At 40.3% G+C, this 18,876-nt stretch overlaps 1 protein-coding gene across 1 annotated transcript in view; it reads right to left on the reverse strand.

The window, feature by feature from the left end:
* WIPF3 (WAS/WASL interacting protein family member 3) overlaps positions 1-18,581 on the reverse strand; it is a 90,231-nt gene extending 71,650 nt beyond the window's left edge. The window contains exon 1 of the mRNA XM_069461238.1: positions 18,537-18,581. The gene's annotated coding sequence lies outside the window, so the exon portion shown is untranslated. The remainder of the gene's footprint in view (positions 1-18,536) is intronic.
* Positions 18,582-18,876: the final 295 nt, after the last annotated feature.

Raw genomic sequence — 18,876 nt, forward strand, 5'->3', positions numbered from 1 at the left:
AACTTTTTGTTTGACACTGTCTCTTGTTTCTTTGGCTATGAAATGGGCAGGGGGTTTGGGGGTAGGAAGAGCAGAGATTTCTCACCTTGGAACTAATGAAGGTTGAATAAACACCATGGGGCAATCCATCTCCTACATTATGGTCTCACTAGGGTCCTGTCACCTCTAAGGATCAGCCATTTATCTATTAAAGGTCTCCTGAGGCCAGGAAATCACAAGCCACAAGCCCATGTGCAAACAAGGCACAAATAAAAGGGTTCTCAAAATATAGGAGGTAAAGTTTCTAAAGCTGTAAGTCAAATAATAAAGACATTTTATTTTTTAAACCTTCTCTCCAGCTGATGATGAAAATGATTTATTAGTGGTCACTTTCTGCTATCACTGCCTTGTCACTGAATGAGTGAATTCTCTGGGCATATTCTCTCCCGGGTCTTTCACCTGTAAGATCTCATGCCCCACCCACCACTGCTCCTAGTGAGGACTGACCTCTTAGTGGCCAAGGGAAGTTGCTGCTCACTCTCCTCGATGGTGTAAAACTCCTGGAAATATTTAGCCTTTTTTGGGAGGTGGGGTCTGAATAAGCAGGGAAGCAGGGAGCAGGCAGGGGGAATAAGACGCACAGGATGCAAAAGTCCCTGAGCATTTGAGTTCTGGATAATAGTACAACGAATTAGCCCTGACGCAGCTCTCACTATGTGTCAGGCACTGCTCTTAAAGCTTTTCATATAGAACCATGTAAGCACCACAACACCCCAATGAGATAGATACTATTATTAATATTATCTCCATTTTTCAGATGAGGAAACCGAGGCACAAAGAGGCTAAGAAACTTGCCCAAGGTTGCACAGTGAATTAGTGGACGAGTTGGCATTCAAACCCAGGGTGTCTAGCTCCAGAGGCCAGACTCTTAGGCATCATGCTAACGTAAGTCACTTTTATACATTTGTCTTTTATAGCTTCTGTGACAGCCACGTACCACCTAAACTTATATTTATTTAACATTTGTTATAAATCAACTCATGCTTTTAGTTAAGTAAGTTTATTTTGAAAAAGAAATTTTAAATTATTACCATACATGGAAAACCAATACCACCTGCCATAAATGGAAGGTAATAAATAGAATAAATAAACATAGTAATTGTTAAAATAAAAATGTTTCCCTACATGTCCTTTAAACTCATCTCAAGTTTCTCTACTGATGCTTAAACGGAGCTTTGGGGAACAGCGATTTCGAGTAGTATTTACCAAACTTTAATAGAGGATGAATCTCCAGGGGTCTTGTTAAAATGCAGATTCTGATTCAGTTGATTCTGTAGGTCTAGGGTGGGGCCTGGGAGTCTGACACCACACTGAGTAGCTCTCAGATGTGGAAGCCTGTAAGAAAAGGCACTGAGTCTCCACCCAGACCTACTGAATATTTGAGAGTAGCTTACTAACAAGGGAATATTATGCCCATTAAAGTCTGAAGAGCCCTATTCTAGAATATCTAAGATGATGAAAGCTCTCTGTCCCTCATACAGTCAGAAGTTGTGTCCTCTACTAGAAAGACTCATTTTCACGTAGATCCATTTAACTTCAGCAGGCTGAGTCCATAAAAACGGCTACTAGACTTAGAATTGGATCTGATATACAAATGGGAAAGGGAAACCAAGCTGAGAGCCCATTCACCTCTCACACAGGTGATATGAAAGACCTTTGACACCTGCAAACACCAGCCCTGAAACTGAATTGCCTCGGTTCTCACCAGATATTATAGTTAATTATCTGCTAAAATGCTTCCAGGATTAATGTGGACTCATCTATGTGAATCTTCTAAAGTGAAGACATACTCTAGCCACATCTAATATGAAACCTAGTATGTCACACCTACAATGAGCCCATAAATTGGTTTTCTTTCATAAGACTCTTATTGAAATGCAAATTTGTTCCCAGATCATTCATTGAATTCATTATAATATATTAACATTATTTGGTGAAGGGAAAAATGAAGATATTGATAATATTTATCATTGGCTCAGGCATTTAAATTATGGTTGAACGCCATAAAAATCATTGTGTGTGTGGTTACCAAAGGTTAAAAGAAAAAATATTGGTTTCCTGCCTTTTTTTCCCTGCCCTTAAATTAACTAAAAGAAGAACTGGGTTTATTAAAAATACATGATGTTAATCATACATTCATATATAACCTTCATTTTATATAACCGTTATGCTTCTGAAACATGGCATCTCTAGTTTTGGAAAATTGAGGTATGCCTTATGCATAAAAATGGAATTCATTATTGAATGGAAATGTACCATTAATATTATAAAATAATGAGTCATTTTACAAAATGAATGGCCACCTCTTTAAGTAATTTATTTTATGATGTTAGATTTCATAAAGAGGATTTTTTTTACCTTCGTAAGGCTAACGTGTTAACTTTTACTTAGCATTGTGAATACCCTGATTTGCTATTCCAAAAATCACTAAAGAAATAATATGCAGACTGGAGGTGGCATTGGGGTACAAGAAAAGATAAATCCTTTCTTTCCAAGTTTTACTGTGAAACTTTAGACTGGTTTAAGTACTTTCATCCTATTTCTACTGCTCCAGGCCAGGCAGATTCTGGTGTTCTGGGTCCCTCACCCAGTTTGAAGTTATACTAGAATCTCAACCAATTGTGGCCAAGAGCCTCCCTCATCTCAGTCCCCAGGCAGAGTCCTTCGTATGGCAGCTACCAAGCACAGTGCACTGACAGCCAGGTCTCATAAACTGATGGCAGATGTCACCTGTCAGAGTCCATGACATCACCCCCAGGTTTAACACGTATCTCTCCAGACCCTTTACTATGGAGTCAAATCCTACATCTCATCCTCCACTCCGTTTTGGGCTTCCCTATTCTTTCCCTACTCCACACTGTTGACATTCTCTCACTTTCTTTTTCTTCATATGTCTATGTCTTTGTCCATGCTATTCAGCGTGCCTGTCATGACCTTCACCACCTGGAAAATTCCCACTAATCTTTAAACCTCTGCTCAGTTGCCTGCTTCTCTGCACAGATCTTCTTCTCCCTTTGAAAGAGGTAACTGCTTCTATAGTATTTTGGTCATACATTTATTATGGCATCAGGTACTTTGGCAATTTTCTTGTCATATGTCTTTGTGTGTATCTTCACTGGACCATGGGCTCTATGTCTTAGGTATCCTGGTACTGAAAAGGCCAAAGATGATGCCAGAATGACAAACACCATTGCAGGGATCAGACAATTGCTCAAGCAAAAGATGGAGACACACCTTGTCAGCAGCTCATTATGAAAGTTCTATGTGAGTCTATAAATGAGATAATGATCTTAATGATTATTAAAGAAAAATATTACAAATTAAAATAAAAAGAGAAGTACAGAAGTTCCTGGCCAGTGGTAGACCTCATTATCAGCAAGGGAATAAAATATATTCTGAATGCTGGGTTCTCAAAGCTACCCACTAGAAAAAAGCCTCACCTGACATATGGAAAGTGATCAAAGAGAAATAGTTTGATAGTTGGGAGAACTGGTCTCTAGGCACAAGAGTGAGAAGCAAATGAGGACTGCTTCAAGATAAATATTAAGAAAATTAAAAACAGCATACGATCCTTTCCAAAAAACAAAGTTCTTCCAAACATAATTTTCTTAAGTAAGGATATGGTAGTTTCTTGGAAATGGAAGTGGTCTTACTAAAGGACAGCAGAGAGGAGGTGGCTTGATTTAGTTTTTTAAATTAAAAAAACCCAATTTTCAAAATAAAGTTAAGTTCAAGAAAATCTTCTGACTTTAAGATGGTGGGGTAAAAATATCTCTGTTCTCTTGTTTTTTTGCAAATCATTCAGGATTTCAAAATAATAAGGAAAAAGAAAACCAGAAATATAAACTAATTTGCTTTAGTAAAACTAGATTTCTATAATCTTGAACTTTAATAAATGAGGCGGGATTGCTCAATGCCTAGGAAGATCCAATACAGGGCCTGCATAAGGTACTGTGGAGGGTATATCTGTGGCTGCAGACCTCATACAAAGCCTGCACAGCACTGTTCTCCAACATAGGAAGCACTGGCTCCTCTGTAAAGAAAATCCATCCTTGTTCAGAATAATGGAAAAGGGTGTGTGGGATGGCAGCAGGAGTGCTCCTGGACCTAGACCCACCAGGGAGCAGGGAAGGTGGCAAAGGCAAGCCATTTAGGTAGGTGCACTCTAGAAATAAGATAGGGTAAAGGAAAGAGTGAATCATGAGCAGCCTCAAAGCCACCCATCTCTGTTGGCTGGGGAATGGAGGGCCTAAAATTATTTGCATGGGCACACACAAATTCGCATTTCAATAACAGTCTTATAATGTACCCCGCCACCCCCATCATCAGGAGCACCTCTCCGAGCCAGAGAGATTTCTTGCTGGTCTAGAACCTGCCCTGGTCTTTTCCTCATGTAAAAATCCCGAAAATAGTTGGTCCAAGAAAAATTCAACTAAGACAAATGATAAAAAAGGGAACCAGTATAAGATCTATACAAGGAAACCAGGAAAAAAGTGGGGAAAGGAACAGAAGATAGATGAAGACCACTTCTCAGGAAAAATACTGATGTGAAGCAGATGAAGGCTGTGACAAGACATATATTTATTAACTCAAGGAATTTAATGCGACAACTTTTTAAAACAAGGACTCAAAGGAAAGAGATAAGGTCTCTGAGAAGATATAGCAAGGTAAGATATGAAACACAATGTGGCAGAAGTAAAAGAAAATAACGAAGATCACACTAGAAGACCAAAGATAACAAGGTATTGTTGAAAACACACTGAGTACCATGGAGGACTGAGAAAAATGAACAGAATGAAACAGAAATGGACAAGGAATTTAAAAGGATTAGTAAGAAACTGATATGGAAGACAAATAAAAAAGATAATTGATTTCCTGAATAAAAGACATAAATAAATGGAAGAGACAAATATTCAAATACATAATTTCAAATATACAATTTAAGAAAGCTTTTCAGAAAGAAGATTCAATTCTATACATTAATAAGTCACATTAGTTTTGGAGACACGTTAGCTGTGCCGTAATAGCCCAGAGAAACAATGTATGACCCAAAAGTTTATACCCAGCCAAACTGTCATTGTAGTAAAAAGTCAAGAGGCAAATGTTTTTAAACATGCAAAATTTATGTTTTCTGAATTTTTATTGAGGCTACCAATACAGGAAAGACATCAGCCAATCAAGAGTTGGGAGAGAAAGTAGGGCCAAAGAAAGGTCAGTGAGTATGGAATTAACCGTACAACCAAGACCAAAACACCTATTGAATGACGGTAACAGAAAGGAATGTAACTATTATTTACCATGCCAAAATAGAAAGACCTAATCAGCAAAAATTATCGGGTGAAAAAGAAGATAATGTGGTAGACATATGCATATTGATTTCTTAGCTGCAATACTCAATGTCAAAATATCTTTAAAATGAATAAATAATATTTCTAATAAGAGTATAAGCCAAGTATATTAAAAGGTATAACTGTAAATACCAAAAAAACTAAGTAAAGTGATGATATCAACTAAAACTGTATGGTGGAAAGGAGGTTTGCAAAGGGATGCAGGGGAGTTGGGAAGTAGTGGATATTTAGTATCGCTTATGTTGGGGAATAAGTAGGTACTCTCTAATTAAAAAAAAAAAAACCTAGAGGATTACTATCATTATAAAGGTAATTACTAAAAAACTGAAGATATAGCACATCTCCCACAAAGCAAACAAACAAAAAATCACAGACCATTAAGTGACATGTAAAAAAGGAAATTAAGCAACAAAAAATAGAAAACAGAACATGTAACAAAAATAATAACAAACATATCTGTCATATCAATACATGTAAATAGGCAGAACTCACACATTAAAGGAATAAGGCCTCAGATTGGATAAAAATTCAATTATATGCTGTATAAAAGATACACCCCTAATTTTAATCAGAAAAAGTGAAATCAGTACAAAAACCATTAAACAAGACAAAAGATTATTTATTATGGTAAAGGGTATAATAGACAAAGTTTGAGTTAGCAGCCATGAATATCTATGCACCAAGTAGCAGTAATAAAATTAATAAAGCAAAACTACAGGATATTCAAGGAAAGGAAGACAAAACCATATTCAGAGCAGGACTCACTGCTTCTCTCTCTGCCTATGTCAGATTTATTGGATAAGAAACAAAATAAGATTTTAAAAGATATAAATAATAATTGCACGATATGGGGAAAATATATGACTATATATTTTGAAAACTGAGGAGTCACATTCTATTAAAGTATTCCTATACCAGGCACAAAAGGACTATATATTAGCTGTAAATAGTGCAAAGAAAATCTCAATAAATTTTAAAAAGTAGAAATACAATAGACAATATTCTCTGTTTACAATCTGATTAAATGAAGAAAATATAAAGAAAACTTAAAAAATGCTAACACCTGTAAACTTTTACACTTTATTAAACAACTCCTGGAAAAAAGATATAAAAACCAAAATTAATGTATAGTGAGAAAATAAGGATAACGAAAACATTGCATATCAGACCTATTGGAATACAGCTAAAACAAGGTTCAGAGCCGAAGTCATAACTGTAAATAGTTACATTTATAAAACAAAGAATAAAACCCTCCCAAGAAGCAAAATAACAATACTGTAAACCCAAATCAGAAGAAGGAAAGGAATTAACATTTATTTATGAATTAAAAAACCAGATATTTAGGAATTAGAAAAAAGATAAATATTAGAACTAGTAAATCTAAAAGCTTATTCTCTGAAAAACAGAAAACAATAAAATAAGTAATCATTTAACCTAACCAAAAAAAGGGGAGAGAAAGTGAAAGTACAAATATGCAAAATAAGACCAGAGAAAGGGAAAATAATGATAGATATAGAACACATTAAAAGATTTTGCTCAAATCTAGGTAAAGAAATCTGGAAACCTGGATTGAAATAGACAACTTTCTAGGAAAATATGAATTATTAAAGTGACCAATACAAGAGAAAAAAAATCTATACAGAAGAAATAGTGAAAGATGTCAAAGATCCACCCCCAAGAAGCCTGAAGGCCACAGGGCTGAATTCTACCCAACCTGTAAGGACAGTTAATTACAATGTGTAGCAGTCAGACCCAAACCTCAGAAGAACAGAACAAATAAAACAGGAAACTACTGACCAATCTCATTTCTGAATATTGAGGAACAAAATAATAAGCATAAATAAACAATTCAGCAATGCACTAAAAATAAGAGTTTAAATGCAAGGATGTTTTAAATGCTAGAAAATCTGTTGCTATAACTCACTATAGTAGGGGCATCAAAGAAGAAAACCATAAGATCATCTCCATAACTGTCCCTATATATTTATAACATAACTCAAAATACATTATGGTAAATGGGGAAAGACTAAGTAAATTCCAATTAAAGTCAGGAACAAGACAAGAATTTCTATTATTGCCACTACTATTTGTTTTAGGGTGATCATAATGAAAATACCAACTTGTTTGCTTTTCAGAACTAGGCAAGGTGATTGTAAAGGTCCCAGGGAAAACTCAAATCACTGGACAATAAATTATAAAGCCACATTCACTGAAACCACTTGGTATAGGTACATGGAGTATCAGTAACCATAATGGAACTGAGAGCTCAGAAATAGACCCAATTATATTTGCAAATTCTGGCTATAATTTTAAAAAAAGAAAGACATTGGCATATCAGTGGGGAAAAGATGGTTATTCAATAAAAATTATTGAGAAAATTGAGTAGTAATCTGGGAGGAAAAAAAGTTAGATAACAACAATATCAACATAAGGATCTCATGCCTTACATTAAGTTCCAGGCTGGGTGCAGGAGCTCACACCTGTAATCTCAGCATTTTGGGAGGCCTAGGCAAGAGGATCACTTGAACTCAGGAGTTTGAGACCAGGTTGGGCAACATAAGAGACCCTGTCTCCACCAAAAATAAAAAAATCAGCCAGGTGTGGTGGTGCGTGCCTGTAGTCCTAGCCACCAGGGAAGCTGAGGCAGGAGGATCGCTTGAGCCCAGCAAGGCTGCAGTGAGCTATGATTACACCATTGCACTTCAGCCTGGGCAACAGAGCAGGACTCTGTCTCAAAAAAAAAAAAAAAGAAAGAATAAGTTCCCAAGGTATCATATTGTTAATTTCTAAAAAGGAAACTGTAATCATATGAAAACAAAATATGGGAGAATTTTTTTAAATCTCAAAGTCAGAAAGTCTTTCTAAAAGCTATAAAAGGTTTTTGTAAAACAGTATCTATGTACATACATAAAACTGCAATAAACAAAGTCAAAAGTCATACTACAAATTGAAGGAAAATTATATTTAAATTTTGTCATACTACAGGCTAGAGGAAAACTGCAGTAAAATAAAAATTGTAGTAAAATAAAAATTACAGTAAAATGGCTGTTTTCCTTTATTTCCTATATAAGGTGTTCCTACAAACCCATAATAGAAATCAATAACCCAATAGAAAAATGCACAACAGGCTTAAACAATTCACAAATAAGGAAATACAAATAGCATTTAAACATATTCAAAGATGCTCAATCTTATTCACAATGAGAAAATTTAAGTCAAAATCACAATAAGATGCTATTTTTCACCTATCAGATTGGCAAAGATCAAAAGTTTGATAAATGTGTGTCAGAGAGAATGCAGGGAATCAGAAATTCTCATAATTACCAGCGGAAATATCATTTTCTATGAAGGGCAAATGGGCAAACATATCAAAATTTCAAAATGCACTTTCCAATTCTAGGAACTTATACTTAAACTTGTGAGAAATAATGTGTACAGTGACATTCACTGCAGAATTTTTTTAAATAGCAAAAGCCTGGAAATAACGTATATGTCCACAAACTGGGAACTGATTGTTAATTACAGTTCATACCCTATAATAAATGTGTAATGGCATTTAAAAGCTGTTAAAAAGCATGTGGTAGCCCTATATGCACCAATCTGGAATGATCTCCAGGTCATCTTAAGTGGAAAAAGCAGGCAGCAGAAAATGTATGTATTTTTAATAATAGAATGAGTATGTCTCTGCTCTGGAAGAATGGATAGCTAGGTGGCCTGAGAATGAAGTGTAAGAAAGACTTTACACAGTACATCTTTTTTATATTTTTTTAAAGTAAGTATCATATGTATCACTACCTATTCAAAAAATAATTAAAAAATAAAAGTTCAGGATTGCCAACTTAAGAGAACTACCTTGCTTATTTGGGGCAACTGTGAAGAAGTGTTTTAAAAAATACTTTGAACTATCTCAATTAGGAGACCTGTCTACACCTAAAAGGAAACTACAAGTGAAGAAAAGAGTTTAAATTGTCTTGACAATTTGGTCCAAACGAGCAGCTGCTAGAGCCATCAAGAGCAGTGCCAAGAGCTGAGGATGGGTTTCACTATGCTGGTTCTGCACCAGACTTCTGCAACAACTGACATCACCATAATAGCCATCCACAGTGTCAGAGGTGACTGACCAGGTGTGCTTGGAAAATAGGCAAGAGCAGAATAAAATAACTCTCCTCAAACCAGTCATAATCCTTAAGGTTGAATTCTTCTACTAACACACGGCTAACACACAATGAGGAACGGTTTTAACACATGAATCTATTCATGATTCATGTCTATTAGACGTGATTCTCTATTAGGCATGAATCATTTCTAAGTTGCTCCCAGCTGTAGCTGATCCTTGTCATTCATTAAACTCCAGCACACAAGTATGCTGGTGAGGAGGTGCACAGGTCTGGAGTCACAACTGGGTGGCTTTGTTCCCCCAGCCACAAAATCCTGCACCCCTTGATCCTATGGACACGTATTTTGGCCCGTCATTCTCAGGCAGAAGTAATTTATATGGGTAATGTCACAATGAGTACAGGTCAAACACCATCACTTAAAACTCGCTGAGCATCCACGAATGCCAGGGAGGCACAACACCAGGCATAAACCCACTATACTCTTCAGCCTTCCTGCTAGAAGTTTGCAGGCGAAATTCTAAAACCGTAGGACACACACATGTGGGTGTAAGCCAGCACAGCAGCAACAAAGAGTCGTGCAAAAGCTGTTAAAATGTGGAGATAGTGAATTTTAAACTCGGAAAAAATGTTTGCTTGCTTGTTTTAGGTAATTGTCTTACCTATTTTTGAAGCTACTTTATTTTTCCTCTGAATTGCTGGAGAGGGGTATGACTGAGACAAAAATGTTTCATTGAAATATTTAAAAGAGCGCTAGAACGAACAACAGCCGTAAGAGACACTGGAGACAAAATCTATTTCTATCATTGAAAGGAAGCAGAAAGTACACCTTTTGTTCTTTTCCTTGGTTCTACAATATGAGGAAAAAATGTCCCCTGCTTTAATAGGACAGTAATAATTTATTGCAGATACACAGAAAAGGGACAAGTTTCATTTTTCACTATAAGTTTATCCCCTGGGCAGACATGGTTGGTGTTTTAATACTGATGCGCATGGTCAACAGTGTGCTTCGTTAAGCAGTTCACTAACAAAAACAATACTTCACGTGTACTGAGTTTATTCCCTACACCAGCAATTCTGATTGTTACTTATGTAATGATCTTTCACCCCTTCCCTAAACAACTGTGCACAACAGATGCTATCATCCCCATTTCACAGTTGAGGAAATGAAGGCTCAAAGATGTAATCACCCCAAGATCAAATAGCTGGGATGTGACAAAACCAGTTCGAACCCAAGTGAGTATGATCCCACGCCTGTGCACTTACCACCATTCTCCCCAGCCCTTGACAAACACATCAGTGTCTGTATCGTCTATGCAACGCAGAAAATATTTACTGAGCTTCATCTATCTGTTAGGCACTATGCTAGCCATGGAGCAAAACTGTCAATATGAATAGCAGGTAATCAGTAAGTATTTGATGAGTAAATAAATCTACAGATACATGGTTCCTGCCCACAAATGATAACTTATAAGAACAGCTAACACTTATTGTTGACGGTTACTCTGTGCCAGGCACTTTTCTAGGAAAAGGCAAAAAAGGAAAGAAAAAGCAGTTAATAATAAAGCATAGGGTAAATAAAAAAACACAAAATAAGTTCCAATGTATGAGTAATCACAATAACTGTAAACAGATTATTAAATGCCTTTACTAAAAGAGCTACTCAAATTCTTTTTTAAAAAATCACCTATATCTTCTTTAAGAGAAACACTGCTAAAACAAAATGATGCATAAAAGTTGAAAATAAAAGAATGAAAACAATACCCAAGAAAGACACAAAAAACTGGAGCAGAATCCTCATACATTGCTGGTGGAATGTAAACCAGTGCAGCCACTTTGTAAAAGATTGGCAGTTCCCAGAATTGTTAAACACAATTACCATAAGATCCAGCAATTCCTCTCCTAGGTATCTACTCAAGAGAAGTACAAACATATTCACATAGAAACTTCCACATAACTGTTCACAGCGGCATTATTCACAATAAATAAAATGTGGAAATAATCCAAAGGTCCATCCGTAAACAAAACACAGTATCACCACATAATGGAATATTATTCAGCAATAAAAAGGAATGAAGTTTGCTGAACTATTATATAAATTAAAAAAAGGGATGAAGTAGTGATTCATGCTGCACTATGGATGAACCTTGACAATATCATGCTACATAAAAGAAGTCAGACACAAAATGTCTCATATTGTAAGATTCCATTTATATGACATGTCCAGAATATGTAAATCCATAGAAATAAAAAAGGAGACTAGGGATAGTCAGGGGTGTAGGCAGGGGGATGGGAAGTGACTGCTAATGGGTTTCTTTTTGGAAGGACGAAAATGTCTGGAAATAAGTAATGGTGATGGTTGCATGGCTGTTAATATTCTAAAAACCACTGAAATTGTGGACTTTAAAAAGGTGAATTTTATGAGATGTGAATTATATCTCAATAAAGGCATTATTTAAAAAAAAAAAAACTTGTGCAGCATTATTAATATCAGGTGAAGGAGAGTCCAGACAAAAAATGTCAACAGAAATATAAAGTGGCTTGGAACATAAATGCAAAGGTAATTAATTGTTCCATGTGTTATAGACAAGTAAACAGCAGAAGAGGTGACAACCTCTGAGCTAGGCCTTCCATGACAAGGGGGAGGGGCTGGTGCGAGCAGAGCTTGGTCCCCAGTGAGTGAATGGAGGATGTGGCATGTTGCTCACAGGGCCAGGCTGTCGGGAGTGGGCTCTGGAGACTTTTGTAGGCTTTTAAAGAGAGGAAAGATGTTGTTAGACATGTGTGTTTTAAATACAGCACCCTGGAAGTCATGTGTTGAAAATGAATTGTAGGGAGAAGAAAGAGCAAACAGGTAGACCAATTTGGGGACCCGCAGGAGCGAGGATGGGTATTCATTTGAGTTAGAGGAGCAGCAATGGGATCGAGCCAGGGAGGAAATGAGATTGGGTATCTGGGACTGGGGAGAAGGAAGAGCCCAGGATAACCCTAAAGCTTCTTAGTGTTTAAGACAATTTAGTGTTAAATAAGGGGAAGCAGGAGAGCGTGGGGGAGGTGGTGAATGGGCAGGGAGAAGGGAGTTTAATTAGAGTCATATTGAGTTTGAGGTGCTTTTGGCAAACGGAAATTCAGATCTGAAATTCAGAGACGCAGGGCTGGCAATAGCAGTTTAGGAATTTTTACAAAGGCAGCTGGGTGTGTTTCGTTCTCTGACGCTAATTCCATGAAGATCTAGAAAACATTTAAAATTACTGAGTCACCTTCTGGAATTTCTAATTAAGGAAGGGACATGGCTAATAATGGAAGTCAGTCAGGTGGCTGATAACTGCTAGCTGCCTACTCAGTAACCATTCCCTCTTCTTCCTCATAGCAGAACCCCTAATTGGAGATATGGGGGTGCAATTTGCCCAGCTAAAAATATTTGATTTCTCAGACTCCCATACATTTAAAGAGAACCTGTTACACAGTTCTGGCCAATGGGATGTAGGTAAGAGTCCTAGGGAGGGCATCGTGTTCTGAATAAAAAGGCAAAACCTCCCTCATAGAAGGGGTTTTATCACTCTGAGTATTTGCACCTTCCTTTTCTTCTTGCCTAGGCTGCAGATGTAAGCCCCGAGACACAGCAGCCACATTGTGATCACGAGGCCACTAGATTTAGGATGAAGCCCTACAGGCCATGAAGCAGGTAGAGGGACAGAGGCTGGTCTCTCACAGCATTGTTTGAGCTCCTGCACCATCCCGGGACTGCTTTTCCTGGGAGTCTAGTACCATAAGACAAATAAACTTATATCTGTTTAAGCCAGATTCGGATCTGTGTGCTGTTTTAGTTTTGTTTGCTTTGGCAGCTGAATGTAGTCCTAACTGATGCGAGTCATGTTTGGACATATGTAAAAACCGGGGGCGGAAGACTAAAAAGACACGATCGTCATTATTTCAATCATAAAGAATGTTTAAAAATAAAATATCATTTATTTTTGCTAGCACTGGATTTTTCTTTTTCTAAATGGGTGATAAAATTTGCAGTCAAAAGGAAATGATGGACTACCAGTGTTAAGAAAATTCACGACTACACAATCATTTATTATAATGAGTATATGTGCACAGTGACACCCTTCCAACTTTTCCTGGATGAGGTAAACTGATCTGGCTCATTTAAATGGGTTCAGACAGAACCCATGTTCTTAAAGGTGGGATTGTTCACCTGACTCTCACAAGAATTGTAATCTCCGGAAGGGAGAAGCATTCTACTCTCCCAGGCACACAGTAAGCATAGCTAAGAATATAGCGTGTCCCTGAACCACAGTGTCTGGCCATGCATAGAAGATCTTTTACTGGGCTGTGCTCTGGGATCATGTCTCCGGAACTGCAGTCAGTGAAGTTCTAGGAAACACTTATTTTTGTCTTCTGCCACAAAACTTCCATTGTCTTTATGGCAGGGACGATGTTGAAGACTTAGATCTCTATGGCAACAGTGACTGCTTTGAAGACCTGCCAGGGGAAAGTTATCCCAGGTTTCAGGACCAGGAAAAGCTGTGTAACTGATCTGTTTTTATCTCATGGTTGCTCTGGGTCAGGTAACTAACTATTTGTGTTTTCCTTTTTGTTCTGGCTGCTGGGAAGCTCGGACAAATTTTTACTCTCTCATCTCTAGAAACTACCCACACCTTATGACATATTCTGGTTCTTTAAATTATCACTAATTTTACCTTACTTTTTAATCTGTGTGTGTTTCCTTTACCCTAGTTTCATTATATATTAATTTTATGTTGTTTGCTACCCATTTTTATAAACTCTTCAAACAGTTTATGGAACAGGCAACATTTAAGGCAAACAATTTTAAAAACATCAGATCATAATAATGAAAATAATGGCTAATTTATTGAACATTGCTATGAATGAGGCACTGTCCTAAGTACTAAACCTATCTTGTGTACCCTAAATATGAGATGAATAATATTACTATTCCCATTTTACAGGTGAGAAAACCATTGCACAGAGAGGGTAAATAATTTGCCCAAGATCAATCACACAGCAAATAAATGACAAATACAAGATTCAAACCCAGGTATTCTGAATTACATAAGTTATACAAAAGAAGAAATAATATTTAATTTCTTAAAGAAGCAGCAGCTTTCTGATTTTATAGGCTGAGCCCTAAAGGAGATACCTATTTTGAATCTCGTCCATGCAATCATGGTGATGATCTATATCGACAGAGAGGAATGAGACAGTGAAAGTCAAAACCACAGATTAAGTAATCCAAAAATAATTGGCTTTTGATCTTGGAACATTATTCAAGATATTCATTCATTCACTGACACATTCATTCATTCAACAATCTTTAGAAAATACCCATCAAGTGCTAGGCATGGTGCAGATGCTGGGAACAGAGATGAAGTGGACATAGTACCTGCCCTCCAGGAACTCAGGTGCAATAAGGAAGAGTCAGGTAGGTTGAGGGCACCTCGAGGTTATGAGAGGACTAACAGGAGACCAGAGCAGGGCATCACATGATCATTCTGAGAGCAGTTTAGTCCTTGTCCTCTGTGTTCCATTTGATAATGGCAGTAAGAAGAATCAGGTCCCTCACAGGGCTGTTGTGATTTCCTATCTTATAGGAAGTCTCAGCCTACCCCCAGCCTGGCTAGCCAATAGCTCTTAACGAAGATAGATGGCAGCCTGGGTGCCTTGCTGTGACACACACATGCACTCACATGGATGCACAACCTCTAACTTACAGTATATAGGCAGGCCTGTCACTCTCTCCTGGATGCCATCATCCCAGATGCAGTGTCTTGCTGGAATACACTGCCCACACAGGATGAACAATCCCCTGGGATGCACTTGGAAACCTTCCTTCACAGTGCCTGGCACACATCACACTTGCTCTGCTTCACTTTCTCTTCTTGCTCTTGAACACCGCAGCTCACTACACAATTCCCTACTGCATTACGGTCGGGTTCCCACTTGAACAGGTCTAAGACAGACCCAACTGGAATTGCAAAGGGGGAGTTTCAAGCGAGTTATCCACTGAAGCCAGTGAGAAAACACATGTGCTGCACCTGCTCAGCATCAGCTGGGGAGCCACACGTCTCTTCAGTTTTGTGCAGTGGCTAAGTAAGAAATAATTAATCATTTTCTCACCAACCCTAACTCATACTGAATAGTTCCCTCTCGAAGTTTGTTTTGTTCTGCTGTCAGCAAAGTCAGTCAAACATTACAATGCCTTTCTAAATATTCCAGCAGCCAGATGGCAGAAACACTTCTGTGACAAGGCACAACTTGCCTAAAGATAACTTTGTGATGCATAATCACGCTCGATGGCACTCGGCTGAGACGAGCCCAGAGATACCTCTACAGCTGCTCCACTTACCCTGGGTCCCTCACACCAAAACTTTGTAACTCCAAGAATGAGACAAACGTTCAACTCTGCAACTGAAACTGGCAAGTAAAACAGACATGTTTCTTCTACTTCTCTAAGTTCTGAAGTTTAAGCAGAAGTATAAAAATTAGTAGAAGCTCACACACTAGGATAAATTTCTCAGGATTTCTTTCTCGATGTAATGTGATTGTACCCTAAAGTTTCAAATATTTCTGCACCAAAGTTAATATATATTTATAACACATTTGCTAGAAAACACATTTCCTTCCTTCTGCTGAGTTATTTTTGTAGGTCTTTTTAAAAAAAAATTTTAGCATTAATAAACATATATTTATAAGTTCTAGAATGTAGGAAAATTCACTGTGCCTCCCTGGTGAAAGTTCTACATGTTCTCCTCTATTGGCAATCATGTTTTGGTTTCTCGGATCTTTTCCAGGTTGTATTATTTATTGTGTGTGTGTGTGTGTGTGTTGGAGTAACTGCAAACCCACAACCTGTACTATATGGTATCTGAACAATAAAGAGTGTTGCCAGGCCGGACCAGCTGGCTTGCTCCTGTTCCTGAGACTGTGTGTTCTCAGACACACACACACTTCCTCCATTCCTTCTGCTGCTGGCTAACAGCAATCTGTGACACAATGTCACACTCACAATTACATGAAAACAGAGACTCCTAAAAGGAACAAAAAGGTGGCATGGCAGGAAGCCAGCCTACAAGTCCCTGTCACCCTGATAGTTCTGCCCTGATTCAGGTGGCCAAAACTTGCCTGTTGACGGTTGCACATATAGAATTTGAACTCCGTGTACAGATTTTTACCCTTGGTTTCCCTGAGTAAATCATTTAACCCCTATGGCTTTTTGTTTTCTCATCTGTGAAAAAGGCACAATAACAACACCTTCCTTAAAGAATCACAGTGAATCAAATAAGGTGACGCATGTAAAGGTGTCTACAGTGCATGTTTCATTTCCCGTTATTTCTTAACTTTCCTTTGCTTCCCTTGTCCCTTTCCTCACCCCTTGTTTCTCTGATTTGGTTTTTGTGGTTTTTAAATGTATCTCTGAAAAACATTAGCTGGAAAACTGCAGCAATCTGTGTGCTACCACAGGGAGTGGATTTTAGCATTAAATTTCTCTTTACTTTTTTATTGAGGTAAAACAAAAATCAAGTGCACAAGTCTCAAGGTTTTAACTTCATAAATTTTTATATGTGTACACCTGTGTGGCCACCACATAGGGCAATGTGGGAAGCACACTCAGCGCCCAGAAGCCTCCCTCATGTCCTGTGCTGGTCAAAGCAAGGGCCAAAGGCAACCCCCCCTCTGACTTCTTTCGCCATCGTAAAGTTAAAAACAAATTTAAGGGAAGATTGTGGTTCCAGTGATAACTACTAATGCTGACCACAAGAAATGCACTCCCAGTCCTCCCTCTGAAGTGACAAAAGATTCTGGAAAGGAGGAGGCGGAGGGGCACAAGATTTCTGCATCACACAGGTCATGCCAAACAAGGCTCTCATTTAGAGCCAAGGACCGGAGGCACAGAGGCAAAGTGACAGCCTAACTTCCTGCCACACACACAGTAACTTTGCTCCCAAATGCAGCCAGCCGGTCAGAAAGCTCCCTGAGTGGCAGGGATGCTGCCAGTCTGCCCCAGTGCTCCTGGAACAGCTCTCCCGGCCTTGCTTCGCAAAACTTCTTTCCAAAGAGCGTCGCACACTGGGTCCCCATGCCGCCCCCGCGCCCGCCCACACACCCACGCGGCTGGCACGCCACCCTCAGAAGGCGCTGTTCCTGCGAGCCAGTGCCTGCCTGCCCACCCGGGCCTGGCTCCCCCTGAGATCCGGAGCGGCCCGGTGCCTCCTCCCCCAACCTTGCTCCCCCGGCCACCTTGGGGGTGTGCGTGGGCGGGGCGGGGAGGGGGGAGAGGGTTGGAATGGACTCTGCCACCTTCTCCCCGACTCCTGCAAAGGACTTTAAAGCCCATCTGTGGCCAGATGTAACCTGCTGGAGCACAGTCCGACTACGGACCCCAGGGGCTTGGAGGTGAGCTCGGGGAGAGTAGTTTGGAGATCTGCGCTCTGCCACCAGCTGTGTGACCTTGGACAAGTCACTTTACATCTCTGGAGTTGGCTCCCTCAGTAGGGGCTCTTCTGTATCCCTAAAGCCACCTCCAGCTCTGTAATTTCCTAGTTGTTCTTTACGCCGCCCCAGCCTTTCCCCCGACAGCCCTTTCCCCAGCGAGACCCCAGCCTTTTGTTCTGGGGGTGAAACCGGGAAGAGAAGAAGAGAGAGCTTTGAGAAGGACCAGATCGAGGCGGCCTTGGCGGCAGGGGCTGCTGACGGGAGAGTCGGGTCCGGGGAAGTCGCCAGGCAACCTCACAGTGACCTCGTTCCCTCCGCGGTCCCGTTCTGGCCCGGCCCGGGCGGCGCGACAGGGAGCGGGTGGGGTGCGCGAACACAGCGCAGTCCCTCGATGCTGACCCGGGCCTGGGGCTGCAGCCCGAAGGTGGGGGTGTCCCCCGGCCCAGGCACGAGCGCAGTATCCCTGCTCCCTCCCGCGCCACTCCGCCCCGGGACCGGCCCGAGCGGCTGCCGCGACACCGCCAGTTCCCCCCACCCTCGGGCACCGACCCGGACACGCGCGCGGAGCCGCTACCTGCCACTGGCCGTGCTGCAGACTGGACCGGACTCGAGCTCCGGCCGACGTCCCCGCCGCCGTCGCCACCTCCCGGCTCCGGGCTCGGTCCCGCAGCGCCGGTGCTCCAGGCGCCGCCGCCGCGGCCGCGATGCCCTCAGCGCTGCGCTCCGTGCGCCCGGCCCGCTCCCCGGCCGCCGGCTCTGGTGCTGCCGGGACGCGGAGGCGGGGCCGCCGCCCCCACCTGCTCGCCGGCTTCTGCCTGGGAGCCGCCGCCGCCCCGCGCGCGCGGGGACTCGGCCCCGGCGGGCGGGGTCTCCTGGGACCCGGGAGGCGGGTCCCAGCCGTGGGGGGCGCCTCC

Source organism: Eulemur rufifrons, chromosome 29 (genome assembly GCF_041146395.1).
Source record: "Eulemur rufifrons isolate Redbay chromosome 29, OSU_ERuf_1, whole genome shotgun sequence".
Lineage (NCBI taxonomy): Eukaryota > Metazoa > Chordata > Mammalia > Primates > Lemuridae > Eulemur > Eulemur rufifrons.